The following is a 19,297-nucleotide window of genomic DNA, read 5'->3' on the forward strand; positions in this document are numbered from 1 at the left end:
TTCCCCGGCTATCTCGTGTCCTGGCTTCATATGGCAGAAAAATAATCGTTCCTCCAGCCGCAATCTCACTGGAGGGGCCGACTTTATAATTGTCACAGCAGCTGATGGTTGTCATGTGCTCATTGAAGCAGCTGTCAGCTTAGAGGAATCCAAGGCAGAATGGAAAAGTACCGAGGTGACAGTCCCCGAAGCTGCGGGGTCCCGCCAGCCTGTAACGCTGCTCGATACTGTAACCGGTCGTTACCGTAGCTTTATTGAGGTTTTATGACAATAAGTAACACAATTTGTTCCATCTGAAACTCCAAATGGGAAAACAGAAGAGAATATCAATGTCGGTAATTCCCCGAACATTGAGGAGCAGCAGAATATCCTCCACCAGAATAAACAAGGTCAACTGAAGATCATTCATAAACATCACAGAGAGCATTCATTTATAAAGATAAGATGTAACATCCGAACACTAAACGTTTTACATTGTAATAAGCTCTTTATGTATCAGCCTTTATCCAGTTCTGCTGATTAGTGGGGGCAAGGTCCTGACACCCCCACTGATTGATGAAATCATGGAGCAGAGAGGTGAATCTTGTACATGATCACACTGGTTTCACCTCCCTAAGTGCACCTATGTATAAGACAGCATTTCTACCAGTTGGTTTGATGGAACAGGAGGACAGGATCTCAGGACTTCCCACCTTCACTTGGGCTACAAAATGTTTAAAAAAAAAGTTACACTTCAAATTGTATACTTAAAGGGGTTGTCCTATAAACATCATATATCACCTAGGATAAGTGATACATTAGAAAGTTGCAGACTAAGCTTTATGTAACAATATTCTTCCATGTTTTGCAGTGACCATTAAGGCAGACGGGTGTGTACAACGCTCAGGAGTCCTGGAGAGATGGGTGACATGCCCCATAGGAGCTGATATGTAAGTCACATATATTATCAGGACATCGTCAATAACTGGTTATTTTCCATGATTGCTTCTAGAAAAGGAACATTTTATTCTGATAATTACAAATACCGTAATATTTTATCATAATGGTTCTATGTGAGTCATCTGCATTCATGCACCGCTGGGCCTGCCGTTGTCATTTTTTTTCTGTTTTTCTCAAGTGACTCTAATACTGTGCAATGTCAACAGTATCAGTCTTCTCAACCCACACATTACCAGTGCTTATTCCATATTATCATAGATATTAGATTTCTGTTTATGAATCTTAATAATTTGCAGATCTGTCAATCGCATATAGCAGAAAACCAGTGTCAGAGGCAGAAACTGATCCTTACCCCTTAATGACCGCCGATGTGCCTTTTAACGGCGACAGTTAAGGATACTTGTTCCTCAGCGCCACTTTTTAAGCTCACTGAGAAATAAGGGTATAGCGCCCCCCCCAACGTTGGAAAAATCTCCGGGGTCTCGGCTACTGGGGGTAGCTGAGACCCTGAAGAACATGATTCGGGTCAGTTTTTACCGTCCCCAGTCTTGTGATCACCGTTATTCACCGAATAACAACGATCGCAGAAAAAAAGTCAGATTTCCCATTCATTTCTCTTTCCTCTGATATTATCTAGCTTACCATAAGAGAGAGAAATGGGTTCCCCTCGAGCCCCCCTAGACCCTCCTGCTCCGGCTCTCCATGTCTTCTACCTGGAAGAAAATGGCGTGCGCATGAACCGTGCGCCCGCAGAGATCTGCCTGCCGGTACCCGGCAACAATGGGAGATTTTTCCTATTGGCTCATTTTGACCACTGTGATAGACCCTATCACAGTGGTCAAAATAAAATAAAAAAATAGTAAATCCAACCCCCCGTTATCACACCCTTAGTTAGTTAAAAATAATAAAATAAAATGTTTTTTTTCCATTCTTGGCAGTTAGGGTTAGGGCTGGGGTTAGAGCTAGGGTTAGGGTTGGACTAGGGTTAGGGTTGGGATGAGGGTTAAGGTTGGGGTTATGGCTAGGGTAAGAGTTGGGGCTAGGGTAAGAGTTGGGGCTAGGGTTAGAGTTGGGGCTAGGATTAGGGTTGAGGTTAGGGTTGGGACTAGGGTTAGTGTTGTGTTGTGGTTGGGGTTACGGTTGTGGGGTTAGGGTTATGGTTGTGGTTAGGAGTGAGTTTGGGTTAGGGTTGGGGTTAGGGCTGTGTTAGGGTGGGTGTTAGAACTGGGGGGTTTCCACTGTTTAGGTACATCAGGGGGTCTCCAAACGTGACATGGTGCCCGCCATTGATTCCAGCCAACTTTGCGGTACAAAAGTCAAATGGTCCTCCCTTCCTTCTGAGCTTTGCCATGCGCCCAACCAGAGGCTTTGCCCCACATATGGGGTATCGGCATACTAAGTAGAAATTGCACAGTAAAATTTGTGGTCCTTTGCTCCTGATACTCTTGTGAAAATAAAACAGTTTGGGTCTAAAGTAATTTTTTGTAAAATGTTCATCTTTTCCTTCCACATTGATTTTGTTCTTGTGAAGCACCTGAAGCTTCAATTAACTTCTTTAATGTTGTTTTGAGCACTTTGAGGGGTGCAGTTTTTAGAATTATGTTAGTTTTGGGTATTTTCTGTCATATTGACTCCCCAAACTCACTTAAAATGTGAGGTGGGCCCTAAAAAAAATGATTTTGTAAATTTTGTTGGAAAAATTAGAAATCGCTGGTCAACTTTTAACCATTATAACTTTCTAACAAAATAAAAATTCTGTTTCCAAAATTGTGCTGATGTAAAGTAGACATGTTGGAAATGTTATTTATTAACTATTTTGTGTGACATGACTCTGATTTAAGGGTACAAAAATTAAATGTTTGAAAACTGCAAAATTTTAAAATTTTTTGCCAAATGTCCGTTTTTTTCATAAATAAATCCAAGTCATATCAAATACATTTACCACTATCATGAAGTACAATATGTCACGAAAAAAATCTCAGAATCAGTGGAATCCATTGAAGCGTTCCAGAGCTATAACCTCATAAAATGACAGTGGTCAGAATTGTAAAAATTGGCTTGGTCATTAAGGTCAAAATTGGCTTGGTCACTAATGAGTTAGAATAATTACAAACATTAAAAGTTAGCATCCTTAAGTAGACCTCCACTGATCCCAAAAAGGGGGCTTTGGAATGCCCAGCTGGAATGGACAGATGGCCACACTCCCATAGTCAATGGCTGGAGCGGAAGAGTCCATGTGTGGATAGATGATACATGAACATGTTTCTTTACTTCCATCCCTCATTAAAACCCTCATGTAGTGGTGCGCTATGATTTTTACATTTATATGGAGTTGCCCTCTAATCAGTCTGCTCTTTTTTTGTTAATGGGCTAAGAGTAGGGATGAGCGGACTCATGGAGGTTCGGGTTTGTCGGGTCCAAAGTTCAGTCCATTTGGGTTATTCAACTTTAAAGGGTTTTTCCAGAAATGCCAAATCCCCAAGAGACATATGAGCATACACAAAAGGTGAAACAGACAAGGTCCTAAGAAAGGGGATCACCACAACAAGGAAATGGCGAAAAATTATATATACACAGCTTTATTGAAATATATATACAAACAAGGGTAACAAACACATGGACATATAAAAACACTTAAAAAGCATACAAATGCTATACACAACAGCCCCTAATACGGCCGTACCCCACATAGGACTCGAGTCATGTACATATGATGTAATTACCTAGAACCAAATTGCTCATAGAATGAAAGAAATAGGCCAAGCTACCTGGGCACTCCCCTGGGTACTGCAAATGGGAACAGACCACTAATAGTGTGAATGCAAAATAGCAAGAGTATAAAGCCCACATAGACATACAAATCCCTGCACTGCAAGTGCTAGATAAGGGACACACATGCACAAACCTGCCTAGCAAGTAGAGACGACAGGTGTGTACATAACGGTACATAAATGTCAAGCAGCAAAAAATATATCAGCATAATGCCTCAATAGCATGTGACTAACTATCTAACATGCCACTATACAGAAAAATAGCACCAAGATAGTGTGAGCTGTAGAGATAGCATATTACCCAGGGCACATAATGCCCAAGCCTATAGCGCCTGGAAAAAGAGTCCTAATGTGGGCTACAAGGAGACCCAACGCGTATCGCCACCACACCGGGCAGCTTCGTCAGGGGTCTCATGTAGTGGTGCGCTATGATTTTTACATTTATATGGAGTTGCCCTCTAATCCGTCTGCTCTTTTTTTGTTAATGGGCTAAGAGTAGGGATGAGCGGACTCATGGAGGTTCGGGTTTGTCGGGTCCAAAGTTCAGTCCATTTGGGTTATTCAACTTTAAAGGGTTTTTCCAGAAATGCCAAATCCCCAAGAGACTCTCATTTTTTTTAATTTATATAAAATTCTCTTCCATCCCCAGCCTCTATTTTCATGGATCACCACAGCAAATATCTTCCAGATATGGCAATCCAGCATTGTTTTTTTCACTTGTGTTTTTCTTATGTTTAGGCCACAGGTTGGCGATGTCTGTGCTCTAGAGTTCCAGTTTGCAGAGATGTGTAGCGACATCTTAGGTTTATCTATCCTATACTTCTTAAGGGGATTGTCCCATAAACAATATAATTGATGAGATCCGGATCCATTAATCACAAGATTGTAGCTCCCAAAGTCCCCTGGTGAGTGGTAGTGAGAATGTGCAATCGCTGCTCTCTTCACTGTCTGTAGGAGTGATGGCTGCACATTCCCAGTACTATTGCTTTCAAATTTGACTTTGAGACCCCCAGTGATCATATATTTATCACCTATCCTGGAAATACTTCATAAATGTTCTTTATTGGAAAACCTTCATATATATTTTGTGCTTCAATAAGTCACTATTTTCAATACTTCTGATGTTATTAAATAGAAACATTAATTACATTCACACAGGTCTGATGCTTTTCACAGTTGACGGTTTGTTACATTTGTAGACAATCTAACTGGATTCTGGACTGACACATTTTACCTGCACTGATACTTTAGTAGAACCAATACAGGCAATTTATACAGGTACACAGAGAGCCACTGTATTAAATAAGATCAATATTTTGCTCCACTGATACATTGTAACAATTAACAGAACAAGATGGAGATTTGTTGCCAGCAGCCTCTTCCTTCGCCCAACCTATGGGGGTTAAGGATCTAGACCCCAGCACTGCTATACTGTCCTGATATTAGTACTGTGGTCTTACAGTGGCTCTTACTCTGTAGCCGGTTATGTTCTGCTGTTAGTGGTTCGGGACATTTTCAGAAATAACTTGAAGTTTTTTACTTTGGCCGCTGGATGATGTTTACAGGTGGAAATAAGAGAAGACTGATACATGTTTATCTCTTTACATTAAACAATCCATGTTTAGAAGATTATTCTACAAAGTTGTAGGTGTCGTCTCCCACTGACCTCAGGTTTTGGGTCGCTGAGGTCCCCTATGCCGCTGCCCTGCCATGATGATGATTGAGCTGCATTACTGCCCTTTCCCTAATGGATGTGGTTATGAGCGTCATGTAGATTTTCTCCTTCTTCGTCTTTGATACAATGTTGTAACCTTGGAACATATTTTGTACTGGAAACATCTGTGGATCCAGATCTATAATTAGGACATAAGTCAGTTGCCATTAGGTATGTGAATGACAAGATGCACGGCTCAATATCTCGGCCATAATCTGCACAAACTAGAAATGAAGAAGTTACACAAGTTCAAGGTGAACCTGTACAATACTGAGAGCCTGCCGAGAAGCGTGCCCCTGCTGCCCTTATCCTCCACAATTAGGTAAAGCTGCTTTTGAAGCAGTCGGATATGTGTAGAAGCTATCCCTATCCCCCGCTCAGTAACTTGCCATCCACTATTTTTCAGACTGTAGTTTGTCTATTCTGCCATTGCTGTATGTGCTGGAGCTGTCTTTGTCTTACTTCCCAGCATGCATTGCACCTGACACCGTCCAGTGTCTTGTTTGCCCTTAATTGAAAGCTTAAATATTGCTGTACGCAATGTAGGATAATTTGTAATGTATAGTGAGTGCAGCTCTGGAGTATAGTACAGACACAATATTGTAATGTATTATACAGTGACTCGGCTTGCAGAATAGTGAGTGCAGCTCTGGAGTATAATACAGAAGGTAACTCAGGATCAAAAAAAAAAAAAAAAAGGAGAAGCCAGCACCACTTAAGGTCAGGACACAATACATAAGGTGCACATGCACATACTAAATTCTATCTGTATTTCAAATATGAGACATTTAGCAAACAATTGATCAATTCTTTGAGCTACCCCGCCACTTCACGGCAATCTCATAATGGGGCAGTCCACCAGGACCTGATCGGCCTTTACCTGCGCTTGCCCTTCCCGGCACCAAGGGAGTGATTCTGAAATGCTCCAGGTACAGCTTGCATGTTATGGTAATGTTATTTAATGTGGTCTTTCTGTTTGTTTTTTTTCTTTTTTCTCACTCTTAATACATTTAGGAGGCCGTAATGGCACAATGTAAATATAATACGTAGAGTAGGACTGCCCCATTATGAGAATGCCGTGAAGTGGCGGGGTAGCTCAAAGAATTGATCAATTGTTTGCTAAATGTCTCATATTTGAAATACAGATAGAATTTAGTATGTGCATGTGCGCCTTATGTATTGTGTCCTGACCTTAAGCAGTGCTGGCTTCTCCTTTTTTTTTGTCGTAGCTCAGGATCAGTAATGTAATGTATGTACACAGTGACTGCACCAGCAGAATAGTGAGTGCAGCTCTGGAGTATAATACAGGATATAACTCAGGGTCAGTAATGTAATGTATGTACACAGTGACTGCACCAGCAGAATAGTGAGTGCAGCTCTGGAGTATAATACAGGAGGTAACTCAGGATCAGTAATGTAATGTATGTACACAGTGACTGCACCAGCAGAATAGTGAGTGCAGCTCTGGAGTATAATACAGGATGTAACTCAGGATCAGTAATGTAATGTATGTACACAGTGACTGCACCAGCAGAATAGTGAGTGCAGCTCTGGGGTATAATACAGGATGTAACTCAGGATCAGTAATGTAATGTATGTACACAGTGACTGCACCAGCAGAATAGTGAGTGCAGCTCTGGAGGATAATACAGGATGTAACTCAGGATCAGTAATGTAATGTATGTACACAGTGACTGCACCAGCAGAATAGTGAGTGCAGCTCTGGAGTATAATATAGGATGTAACTCAGGATCAGTAATGTAATGTATGTACACAGTGACTGCACCAGCAGAATAGTGAGTGCAGCTCTGGAGTATAATACAGGATGTAACTCAGGATCAGTAATGTAATGTATGTACACAGTGACTGCACCAGCAGAATAGTGAGTGCAGCTCTGGGGTATAATACAGGATGTTACTCAGGATCAGTAATGTAATGTATGTACACATTGACTGCACCAGCAGAATAGTGAGCGCAGCTCTGGAGTATAATACAGGATATAACTCAGGATCAGTAATGTAATGTATGTACACAGTGACTGCACCAGCAGAATAGTGAGTGCAGCTCTGGAGTATAATACAGGATATAACTCAGGATCAGTAATGTAATGTATGTACACAGTGACTGCACCAGCAGAATAGTGAGTGCAGCTCTGGAGTATAATACAGGATATAACTCAGGGTCAGTAATGTAATGTATGTACACAGTGACTGCACCAGCAGAATAGTGAGTGCAGCTCTGGGGTATAATACAGGATGTAACTCAGGATCAGTAATGTAATGTATGTACACAGTGACTGCACCAGCAGAATAGTGAGTGCAGCTCTGGAGTATAATATAGGATGTAACTCAGGATCAGTAATGTAATGTATGTACACAGTGACTGCACCAGCAGAATAGTGAGTGCAGCTCTGGGGTATAATACAGGATGTAACTTGGGATCAGTACAGAGTCAGTAATGTGGCGCATTTATGCAGTGATTCAGTTTGTTGTCTACAGATTAGTCACATATCCAGATCCTTATTTTATCTCTATTTTGACTGTGCTTCAGTTCTAATTATAAGGGTGAATGGAAATATCTCTGTCATAACTATAGTCAATAAACCATCTCAGGATGAGAATCTGGAACATCTGCAAGGATGGTTCTTTGTAAAATACTCTTCAGGGACAGTTGTTAATTCTGTGTATCTAATCTTCCCATGTGTGATACTGTCTGGCTGGGCTATGTATGGCTGTGACTTGTGATACTTATGCTGATACAGCTCTACATCCTCTGTCATGTAATCTTACTGAATTATAAAGCGTCCTCCAGGGCTGGGATCCCATTTATGGTTATCGAGCCTCAGCAATCCCCAAAAATATGCCCTGAGGGCTCTTTACACGGAATCCCATGCAGACCTGGCATGTATCACGGGCTGTCAACTTCTCCTTGAGTTTGGCATTAGACATCATTCACTTTGAAAGAAAATGCTATTGTCAACAGGAGGATTAGTCCTATTGTGTAAGCGAGACAGATGTCAGTGTCAAGGTGTGACAGTGTGCAGGAGGGCTGGAGACCATGATGAAACAATGCATGGGCTTCCAACATACAAACCATTAGGGTATGTGCACACATTCAGCATTTTTCGCGTTTTTTCGCCATAAAAACGCGATAAAAACGCATACATATGCATCCTATCATTTAGAATGCATTCCGCAATTTTTGTGCACATGGTGCATTTTTTTCCACCAAAAAAACGCATCACGGTAAAAAAAAGCTGCATGTTCATTAATTTTGTGGATTTTTTTCGTAAAAAATGCGTCAAAAACGCGAAAAAAGATCGCATTCGGATTTCTGGCAGAAATGTCCGTTTTTTGTCAGGAAATTTCTGCAAGAAATCCTGAACATGTGCACATACCCTTACAGTAAATGTATCCTACCGAACAACAAGAACAGGCCTGAGCAAAACCGGAAATTTTCTGCAAGAAATCCGCATGCGTTTTTCTCGCTGTTTTGTCTCGTTTTTTTTGTGCTCTTTTTTTGTTTTTTTTCCGCAGCTTCCCAATACATTAAATAGCGGGAACAACGCAAAAAATCAGCAAAATTAATGAACATGATGCGTTTTTTTACCGCGATGCATTTTTTCGGGAAAAAAAAAAATCATGTGCACAAAAATTGCAGCATGCATTCTAAATGATGGGATGCCTAATGTATGCGTTTTTATGCGTTTTTATAGTGTTTTTATAGTGAAAGCACACGAAAAAAACGCGAAAAATCTGCAACGTGTGCACACAGCCTTAGTGTCTAGGGGAGGTGGTCGCACATGGTCACCACTGCTCCAGTCACTGAAAGGACTTTGGGCCCCCTATCTCAGGATCTGTGGGGGTTTTGGAAGTTGGACCCTGATTGATAAGACGTTTATCATCTATTCTGTGGAAAGGTGATAAATGCTGCATATGTGACTGCTCCTCTAAATGATGTTTCAGACTTCACTGACATCCAGAGCTGCATTCACAATGCTTTAGCAGTACATTATGAAAGCTGAGATGTACCCTGCAGTGCTATAAAGCCAGGCTGGTAGATAAACTGCTGTCTGTTTCTAAGGGCAGTCGGCAGAATCATGAATGCAGCTCTGGATGTTGCTGAAGTACAAGACAAGATGTAAGTTAACATTTCCTGTAGCTTTAAAACAGTGTTGCTCTTAAACAGGCTCCATAGTATAAGCGGCGCGTTCTGCGCTACCCCTGACAGCTCCTCCTCCGGCCTGTTTACAGCCGCTTAATCCATTCTTATTTTAGGGTATAATTCCTTTTAAACAAAATCCTGTATCTATGGCCTCAGCTGGTGCCGATCATGACCTCCCCTGCTCCATTTAAATTTACTATTCTTGTACAAGCCTGTACAATCTTTATTACATACAAAAGCCATAATAACAGCCTTATCTAAGAACATCGACATCATTACAACATCTGAAGAACACCGGGTTCTTGTGTAAAGGGAAAAGATGAAGCCACAAATGATTTGGAGGCGGACACTGGAGTGGCTTCAAGCAGAGTAATGGCAATATATTAATAGGAGGGGAATACTCTTCTTTCCTGGCTAATGATTCATCATAGACCTTATAAAAAGTGAGCAATTCTGACAAGTGATCTAATTGAAGTCGTAAAGTGTAAGTTCAAGATTGAACAATGTTTAAATTTTAGAATCAAAACTCTGTGTTGATTTATTTCTTCATGTATCGTTATAGTGGTCAGGGCTTTGTTTTTCTGATAAAAGACTCCAAAACCTGCACATAAGTCTAACTTTTTTGAATTGCTGTTTTCAGCCACCACTAGGGGGAGCTCCCTGTGTACAGAGATACATGATAAGATTCCGCCTGCAGCCACCACTAGGGGGAGCTCCATGACTACAGAGGTACATGATAAGATCCTGTCTGCAGCCACCACTAGAGGGAGCTCCCTGTATACAGAGATACACGATAAGATCCTGTCTGCAGCCACCACTAGGGGGAGCTCCCTGTATACAGAGATACACGATAAGATCCTGTCTGCAGCCACCACTAGGGGGAGCTCCCTGTATACAGAGATACACGATAAGATCCTGTCTGCAGCCACCACTAGGGGGAGCTCCCTGTATACAGAGATACATGATAAGATCCTGTCTGCAGTCACCACTAGAGGGAGCTCCCTGTATACAGAGATACACGATAAGATCCTGTCTGCAGCCACCACTAGGGGGAGCTCCCTGTGTACAGAGATACACGATAAGATCCTGTCTGCAGCCACCACTAGGGGGAGCTCCCTGTATACAGAGATACATGATAAGATCCTGTCTGCAGTCACCACTAGGGGGAGCTCCCTGTACACAGAGATACATGATAAGATCCTGTCTGCAGCCACCACTAGAGGGAGCTCCCTGTATACAGAGATACACAATAAGATCCTGTCTGCAGCCACCACTAGGGGGAGCTCCCTGTGTACAGAGATACACGATAAGATCCTGTCTGCAGCCTCCACTAGGGGGAGCTCCCTGTGTACAGAGATACACGATAAGATCCTGTCTGCAGCCACCACTAGGGGGAGCTCCCTGTATACAGAGATACATGATAAGATCATGTCTGCAGTCACCACTAGAGGGAGCTCCCTGTATACAGAGATACACGATAAGATCCTGTCTGCAGCCAACACTAGCGGGAGCTCCTTGTGTACAGAGATACATGATAAGATCCTGTCTGCAGCCACCACTAGGGGGAGCTCCCTGTATACAGAGATACATGATAAGATCCTGTTTGCAGTCACCACTAGAGGGAGCTCCCTGTATACAGAGATACATGATAAGATCCTGTCTGCAGCCACCACTAGGGGGAGCTCCCTGTGTACAGAGATACACGATAAGATCCTGTCTGCAGCCACCACTAGGGGGAGCTCCCTGTATACAGAGATACATGATAAGATCCTGTCTGCAGCCACCACTAGGGGGAGCTCCCTGTGTACAGAGATACATGATAAGATCCTGTCTGCAGTCACCACTAGGGGGAGCTCCTTGTATACAGAGCATGATAAGATTCCGCCAGCAGCCACCACTAGGGGGAGCTCCCTGTACACAGAGATACATTGTAACATACTGTCTGCAGCCACCACTTTAACCCCCTTCCCGACCTTTGACGCCACGTAGGCGTGAAAGTCGGTGCCAATCCGACCTGTGACGCCTATGTGGCGTCATGGAATGATCGCATCCCTGCAGATCAGGTGAAAGGGTTAACTCCAATTTCACCCGATCTGCAGGGACAGGGGGAGTGGTACTTCAGCCCAGGGGAGGTGGCTACGATCGCTCTGATTGGCTGTTGAAAGTGAAACAGCCAATAAGAGCGATTTGTAATATTTCACCTATGAAAATGGTGAAATATTACCATGGCCGATGCTGCAATATCATCGGCCATGGCTGGAAAACCTAATCTGCCCCCCCCCCCCACTGCCACCGATCGCCTCCCCAGTCCTCCTTTCTGCCCCGTACTGTGGTAGGCTCCCCTCTGTCCTCCTGTCCGCTCCCCCTTGCTTCGATCCACCTCCCCCCGTGCTCCGATCCCCCCCCCCGTGCTCCGATCCCCCCCCCCCCGTGCTCCGATCTCCCCCCCTCATACTTACCGAGCCTCGCGGTGTCTCCGTCCATCTTCTTCATGGGCGCCGCCATCTTCCAAAATGGCGGGCGCATGTGCAGTGCGCCCGCCGAATCTGCCAGCCGGCAGATTCGTTCCAGGTACATTTTGATCACTGTGATAAAACCTATCACAGTGATCAAAATAAAAAAAATAGTAAATGAACCCCCCCTTTATCACCCCCATAGGTAGGGACAATAATAAAAATAAAGAAAATATATATTTTTTTTTTCTTCCCCCACTAGGGTTAGGGTTAGGGCTAGGGTTAGGGCTAGGGTTAGGGCTAGGGTTAGAACTAGAGTTAGGGTTAGATTAGACTATGTGCACACATTGTGCGGATTTGGCTGTGGATCGTAGCAGTTTTCCATCAGGTTTACAGTACCATGTAAACCTACTGAAAACCAAATCCGCTGTGCCCATGGTGCGGAAAATACCGCGCGGAAACGCTGTGTTGTATTTTCCGCAGCATGTCAATTCTTTGTGCAGATTCCATTTTACACCTGCTCCTCAATAGGAATCCGCAGGTGAAATCCGCACAAAAAACACTGGAAATCCGCGGTAAATGCGCAGGTAAAACGCAGTGCCTTTTACCTGCGGATTTTTCAAAAAGGGTGCGGAAAAATCTCACACGAATCCGCAATGTGGGCACATAGCCTTAGGGTTGGAATTAGAGTTAGGGTTGGAATTAGGGCTAGGGTTGGAAATAGGGTTAAGATTAGGCTTGTGGTTAGGGTTAGGGGTGTGTTGGGGTTAGGGTTGTGGTTAGGGTTGGGATTAGGGTTAGGGTTGGGATTAGGGTTAGGGGTGTGTTGGGGTTAGGGTTATATCTAGAGTTGGGATTAGGGTTTGGGGTGTGTTGGGGTTAGGGTTGTGATTAGGGTTATGGCTAGAGTAGGGATTAGGGTTAGGGGTGTGTTGGGGTTAGTGTTGGAGTTAGAATTGAGGGGTTTCCACTGTTTAGGCACATCAGGGTTCTCCAAACGCAACATGGCGCCACCATTGATTCCAGCCAATCTTGCGTTCAAAAAGTCAAATGGTGCTCCCTCCCTCCCGAGCCCCACCGTGTGCCCAAACAGTGGTTTACCCCCACATATGGGGTACCAGCATACTCAGGACAAACTGGGCAACAATTATTGGGGTCCAATTTCTCCTGTTACCCTTACGAAAATAAAAAATTGCTTGCTAAAACATAATTTTAGAGGAATGAAAAATTATTTTTTATTTTCACGGCTCTGAAGTTATAAACTTCTGTGAAGCACTTGGGGGTTCAAAGTGCTCACCACACATCTAGATTAGTTCCTTGGGAGGTCTAGTTTCCAAAATGGTGTCACTTGTGGGGAGTTTCTACTGTTTAGGCACATCAGGGGCTCTGCAAACGCAACGTGATGCCCGCATAGCATTCCATCAAAGTCTGCATTTCAAAACGTCACTACTTCCCTTCCGAACTCCGACGTGTGCCCAAACAGTGGTTTACCCCCACAAATGGGGTATCAGCGTACTCAGGAGAAACTGGACAACAACTTTTGGGGTCCAATTTCTCCTGTTTCCCTTGGGAAAATAAAAAATTGTGGGCTAAAAAATCATTTTTGAGAAAAGAAAAAAATTTTTTTATTTTCATGGCTCTGCGTTATAAACTTCTGTGAAGCACTTGGGGGTTCAAAGTGCTCACCACACATCTAGATAAGTTCCTTGGGGGGTCTAGTTTCCAAAATGGGGTCACTTGTAGGGGAGCTCCAATGTTTAGGCACACAGGGGCTCTCCAAACGCGACATGGTGTCCGCTAACGGTTGGAGCTAATTTTCCATTCAAAAAGTCAAATGGCGCGCCTTCCCTTCCGAGCCTTGCCATGCACCCAAACAGTGGTTTACCCCCACATAAGAGGTATCTGCGTACTCAGGAGAAATTGCCAAATAAATTTTAGGATCCATTTTATCCTGTTGCCCATGTGAAAATGAAGAAAATGAGGCTTAGGCCGGTTTCACACGTCAGTGGCTCCGGTACGTGAGGTGACAGTTTCCTCACGTACCGGAGACACTGACACACGTAGACCCATAAAAATCAATGCATCTGTTCAGATGTCATTGATTTTTTGCGGACCGTGTCTCCGTGTGCCAAACACGGAGACATGTCAGTGTTCGTGGGAGCGCACGTTTTACACGGACCCAATAGAGTCAATGGGTCCGCGTAAAACACGGACCTCACACGGACATTCTCCGTCTGGGGTCCGTGTGCGTGCAGGAGACAGCGCTACAGTAAGCGCTGTCCCCCCCACATGGTGCTGAAGCCGGTATTCATATCTTCTCTCCAGCAGCGTTTGCTGTTGAGAAAATATGAAGAATAGTGTTAAAAATAAAGATCCATGTGTCCGCCGCCCCCCCCCCCCCCCGCCCCCTGTGCGCCCCCCCCGCTGGTCAGAAAATACTTACCCGCTCCCTCGCTCCTTCCTGGTCTGGCCGCGCCTCCTACTGTATGCGGTCACGTGGGGCCGATCATTTACAATCATGAATAGTCGGCTCCGCCCCTATGGGAGGTGGAGCCATATATTCATGACTGTAAATGATCGGCCCCACGTGACCGCATGCAGGAGAAGCCGCGGCCAGACCAGGAAGCAGCGAGGGAGCGGGTAAGTATTTTCTGACCAGCGGGGGGGGGCGCACAGGGGGCGGGGGGGCGGCGGACACATGGATCTTTATTTTTAACACTATTCTTCATATTTTCTCTGCAGCAAACGCTACTGCAGAGAGGATATGAATCGCAGCTTCAGCAGCTTCAGCACCATGCAGAGTGGGTACCACACGCTCCGTGTGGTACCCACTCGCCATACGGGCGGCACACGTGTGCCGCACGTATGGCCTCCGTGAGTTCCCAGGCACACGGACACGGATAACTCCGGTACCGATTTATTCCGGTACCGGAATTATCTGGACGTGTGGGACAGCCCTAAAAGAAATTTTGTGTGAAAAAAAAGTACTTTTTCATTTTTACGGATCAATTTGTGAAGCACCTGGGGGTTTAAAGTGCTCACTATGCTTCTAGATAAGTTCCTTGGGGGGTCTAGTTTCCAAAATGGGGTCACTTGTGGGGGAGCTCCAATATTTAGGCACACGGGGGCTCTCCAAACGCAACATGGTGTCCGCTAAAGATTGGAGCCAATTTTTCATTCAAAAAGTCAAATGGCGCTCCTTCCCTTCCGAGCCCTGCCGTGCGCCCAAACAGTGGTTTACCCCCACATATGAGGTACCAGCGTACTCAGAACAAATTGGACAACAACTTTCATGGTCCAGTTTCTCCTTTAACCCTTGGGAAAATAAAAAAAAATTGTTGCTAAAAGATCATTTTTGTGACTAAAAAGTTAAATGTTAATTTTTTCCTTCCATGTTGCTTCTGCTGCTGTGAAACACCTGAAGGGTTAATAAACTTCTTGAATGTGGTTTTGAGCACCTTGAGGGGTGCAGTTTTTAGAATGGTGTCACTTTTGGGTATTTTCAGCCATATAGAACCCTCAAACTGACTTCAAATGTGGGGTGGTCCCTAAAAAAAATGGTTTTGTAAATTTTGTTGTAAAAATGAGAAATCACTGGTCAAATTTTAACCCTTATATCTTCCTAGCAAAAAAAAAATGTGTTTCCAAAATTGTGCTGATGTAAAGCAGACATGTGGAAAATGTTATTTATTAACTATTTTGTGTCACATAACTCTCTGGTTTAACAGAATAAAAATTCAAAATGTGAAAATTGCGAAATTCTCAAAATTTTCGCCAAATTTCCTATTTTTTCACAAATAAACTCAGAAATTATCGACCTAAATTTACCACTAACATGAAGCCCAATATGTCACGAAAAAACAATCTCAGAACCGCTACGATCCGTTGAAGCGTTCCTGAGTTATTACCTCATAAAGGGACACTGGTCAGAATTGCAAAAAACGGCCAGGTCATTAAAGGGAACCTGTCACCACGTTTTTGGAAGATGGGATAAAAATAGCGTTAAATAGGGGCAGAGGTGGGCGTTACATTAGTGTGTGTGTTATGCGTTTATTACCCACCTAAGTTGCCGAAATAACTTTGCAAAGTCTCCGTTTTCGCCTGTCAATCAGGCTGGTCAGGTCGCATGGGCGTTGTCTTCCCCCAGATTTGGCGTAGTTTTCCGTTGGTGGCGTAGTGGTGTGCGCATGCCCAAAGTCCGGAATCCTCTTCCAGGGGATTTAAAATAGCGCGGTGTTCGTTATTGCATTGGTGATCGGTGGGCGCGGCCATCTTCCTTTGGCCGCGCGTGCGCAGAAGCGGCGCTCTGCTGGCCGCGGCTTCAGGAAAATGGCCGCCGCGATATCCATCTGCGCACGCGCGGCATCCCGCGGCCATTTTCCTGAAGCCGCGGCCAGCAGAGCGCCGCTTCTGCGCACGCGCGGCCAAAGGAAGATGGCCGCGCCCACCGATCACCAATGCAATAACGAACACCGCGCTATTTTAAATCCCCTGGAAGAGGATTCCGGACTTTGGGCATGCGCACACCACTACGCCACCAACGGAAAACTACGCCAAATCTGGGTGAAGACACCACGCCCATGTGACCTGACCAGCCTGATTGACAGGCGAAAACGGAGACTTTGCAAAGTTATTTCGGCAACTTAGGTGGGTAATAAACGCATAACACACACACTAATGTAACGCCCACCTCTGCCCCTATTTAACGCTATTTTTATCCCATCTTCCAAAAACGTGGTGACAGGTTCCCTTTAAGGTCAAAATAGGCTGGGTCATGAAGGGGTTAAGAAGGTTAAAATACGTTTCTAAAGAGGAGTGCTGTACTTTTTATGTGAACTCTGGCTTTGAGTACACAGCGGCCGGTGGAACCGAGTTCCTGCAGTTTGTTTATTTAAAGTTATTTATTGATTTCAGTAAATTTAATGTTAGTATTTAAGTTCTGTAAATATTTCAGAAATCCAGAGAGCGGGACAGGGACACTTGGCATTCCTGATGCTCTGGCAGAACTGTGTCTTCAGCACTGGTTAGACATTTTGTTTTCTGGCTCTGGAATTATTTATTTAAGGTTTGGACTTGCTCTGTTGAAGAATAAATAATCTTTTTTCTTAATTTTCCTTGAAAACATAGATATATTCAGGCTTACAAATACTAACATATCTACCACCCCTGAAATAATTTTATCATAACATTTAGTAACATTATATCATGTAGAAGTCCCCTGAATGTTGATCTAAGTCAAATTATGATGAAATTCAAGTTAAAACAGATTTTATTTTTCATGCTACTATTCGTGTTTTTGGGGGGTTTTTTTGGGATTGGATGTTTTGTAAAGATCTCTTCTCATCAGTAATCTCATTATCATTTCAGACAGAATAAAACCTATAAAAAGATTTCAAAATTGCATCATTAACAATGGTTGATGTCACAGCTCACCTCTTTCTCCTCCCTGCCTCTGTACAAATCATAGAGCATGCCCACAACACACTTGATGGTTTTGGTTTATGTAGCAGCTCTAAAGCATATCTCTAAATGCTGTTAGCAGAAGCTCAGGCAATTTGGCCGCCCCCATAATGACTGTGGAAGACAAATGCTCCAAAACGTTAAATAAACTATTTTTAGCCAATAATACGTGCATTTTAGTAATAAGAAAGGCATTTACAGGAGTCCACATCTGGTAATAACACCCACAACGTGTATATAATGGGTGTAAAACTCATTGTCACCGAGGGCCACATCATGATTATGGTTGACTTCAAAGGCCTGCTTGTAATGGTAAGTGCTTGTACAACAGGCCAGGGGCTGTAAAAGAGTTGTTCTTGTGTAGTAGGGCTAAGAAAGCTGTCTGTGAGTAGTAGGACTAAGAAAACTGTCCATGGGTAGAAGGACTAAGAGAGTTGTCCCTGGGTAGTAGGACTAAGAGAGCTGTCCCTGGGTAGTAGGACTAAGAGAGCTGTCCCTGGGTAGTAGGGCTAAGAGAACTGTCCCTGGGTAGTAGGACTAAGAGAGCTGTCCCTGGGTAGTAGGGCTAAGAGAACTGTCCCTGGGTAGTAGGACTAAGAGAGCTGTCCCTGGGTAGTAGGGCTAAGAGAACTGTCACTGGGTAGTAGGGCTAAGAGAGCTGTCCCTGGGTAGTAGGGCTAAGAGAGCTGTCCCTGGGTAGTAGGACTAAGAGAGCTGTCTGTGGGTAGTAGGGCTAAGATAGCTGTCCCTGGGTAGTAGGACTAAGAGAGCTGTCCCTGGGTGGTAGGGCTAAGAGAGCTGTCCCTGTTCGTGCTGGCTGACTGCATTCACTGTTCATGCTGGCTGACTGTATTAACTGTTCATGCTGGCGGACTGCATTCACTGTTCATACTGGCGTACTGCATTCACTGTTCGTGCTGGCTGGCTTTATTCACTGTTCATGCTCGCTGACTGCATTCACTGTTCATGCTGGCTGACTGCATTCACTGTTCATGCTGGCTGACTGCATTCACTGTCCATGCTGGCTGACTGCATTCAATGTTCGTGAAGGCTAACTGCATTCACTGTTCGTGCTGTCTGGCTGTATTCACTGTTCATGCTGGCTGACTGCATTCACTGTTCGTGCTGGCTAACTATATTCACTGTTCATGCTGGCTGACTGCATTCACTGTTCATGCTGGCTGACTGCATTCAATGTTCGTGCTGGCTAACTGCATTCACTGTTCGTGTTGGCTAACTGCATTCACTGTTCATGCTGGCTGACTGCATTCACTGTTCGTGCTGGCTAACTGCATTCACTGTTCGTGCTGGATGACTGCATTCACTGTTCGTGCTGGCTGATTGCATTCACTGTTCATGCTGGCTGACTGTATTCACTGTTCGTTCTGGCTGATTGCATTCACTGTTCGTTCTGGCTGACTGCATTCACTGTTCGTGCTGGCTGACTGCATTCACTGTTCGTGCTGGCTGACTGCATTCACTGTTCGTGCTGGCTGACTGCATTCACTGTTCGTGCTGGCTGACTGCATTCACTGTTCGTGCTGGCTGACTGCATTCACTGTTCGTGCTGGCTGACTGCATTCACTGTTCGTGCTGGCTGACTGCATTCACTGTTCGTGCTGGCTGACTGCATTCACTGTTCGTGCTGGCTGACTGCATTCACTGTTCATGCTGGCTGACTGCATTCACTGTTCATGCTGGCCCACTGCATTCACTGATCATGCTGGCTGACTGCATTCATTGCATTTACTTTTTGTGCTGGCTGACTGCGTTCACTCAATTTAAAAGATGGTGCC

The 19,297-nt window shown here is 44.2% G+C and overlaps 1 protein-coding gene across 1 annotated transcript in view; it reads left to right on the forward strand.

The window, feature by feature from the left end:
* Positions 1–908: 908 nt before the first annotated feature.
* The window catches only part of SLC6A6 (solute carrier family 6 member 6), a 68,016-nt gene continuing 49,627 nt past the window's right edge, over positions 909–19,297 (forward strand). The window contains exon 1 of the mRNA XM_077276662.1: positions 909–929. The gene's annotated coding sequence lies outside the window, so the exon portion shown is untranslated. The remainder of the gene's footprint in view (positions 930–19,297) is intronic.

Source organism: Ranitomeya variabilis, chromosome 8, assembly GCF_051348905.1.
Source record: "Ranitomeya variabilis isolate aRanVar5 chromosome 8, aRanVar5.hap1, whole genome shotgun sequence".
Lineage (NCBI taxonomy): Eukaryota > Metazoa > Chordata > Amphibia > Anura > Dendrobatidae > Ranitomeya > Ranitomeya variabilis.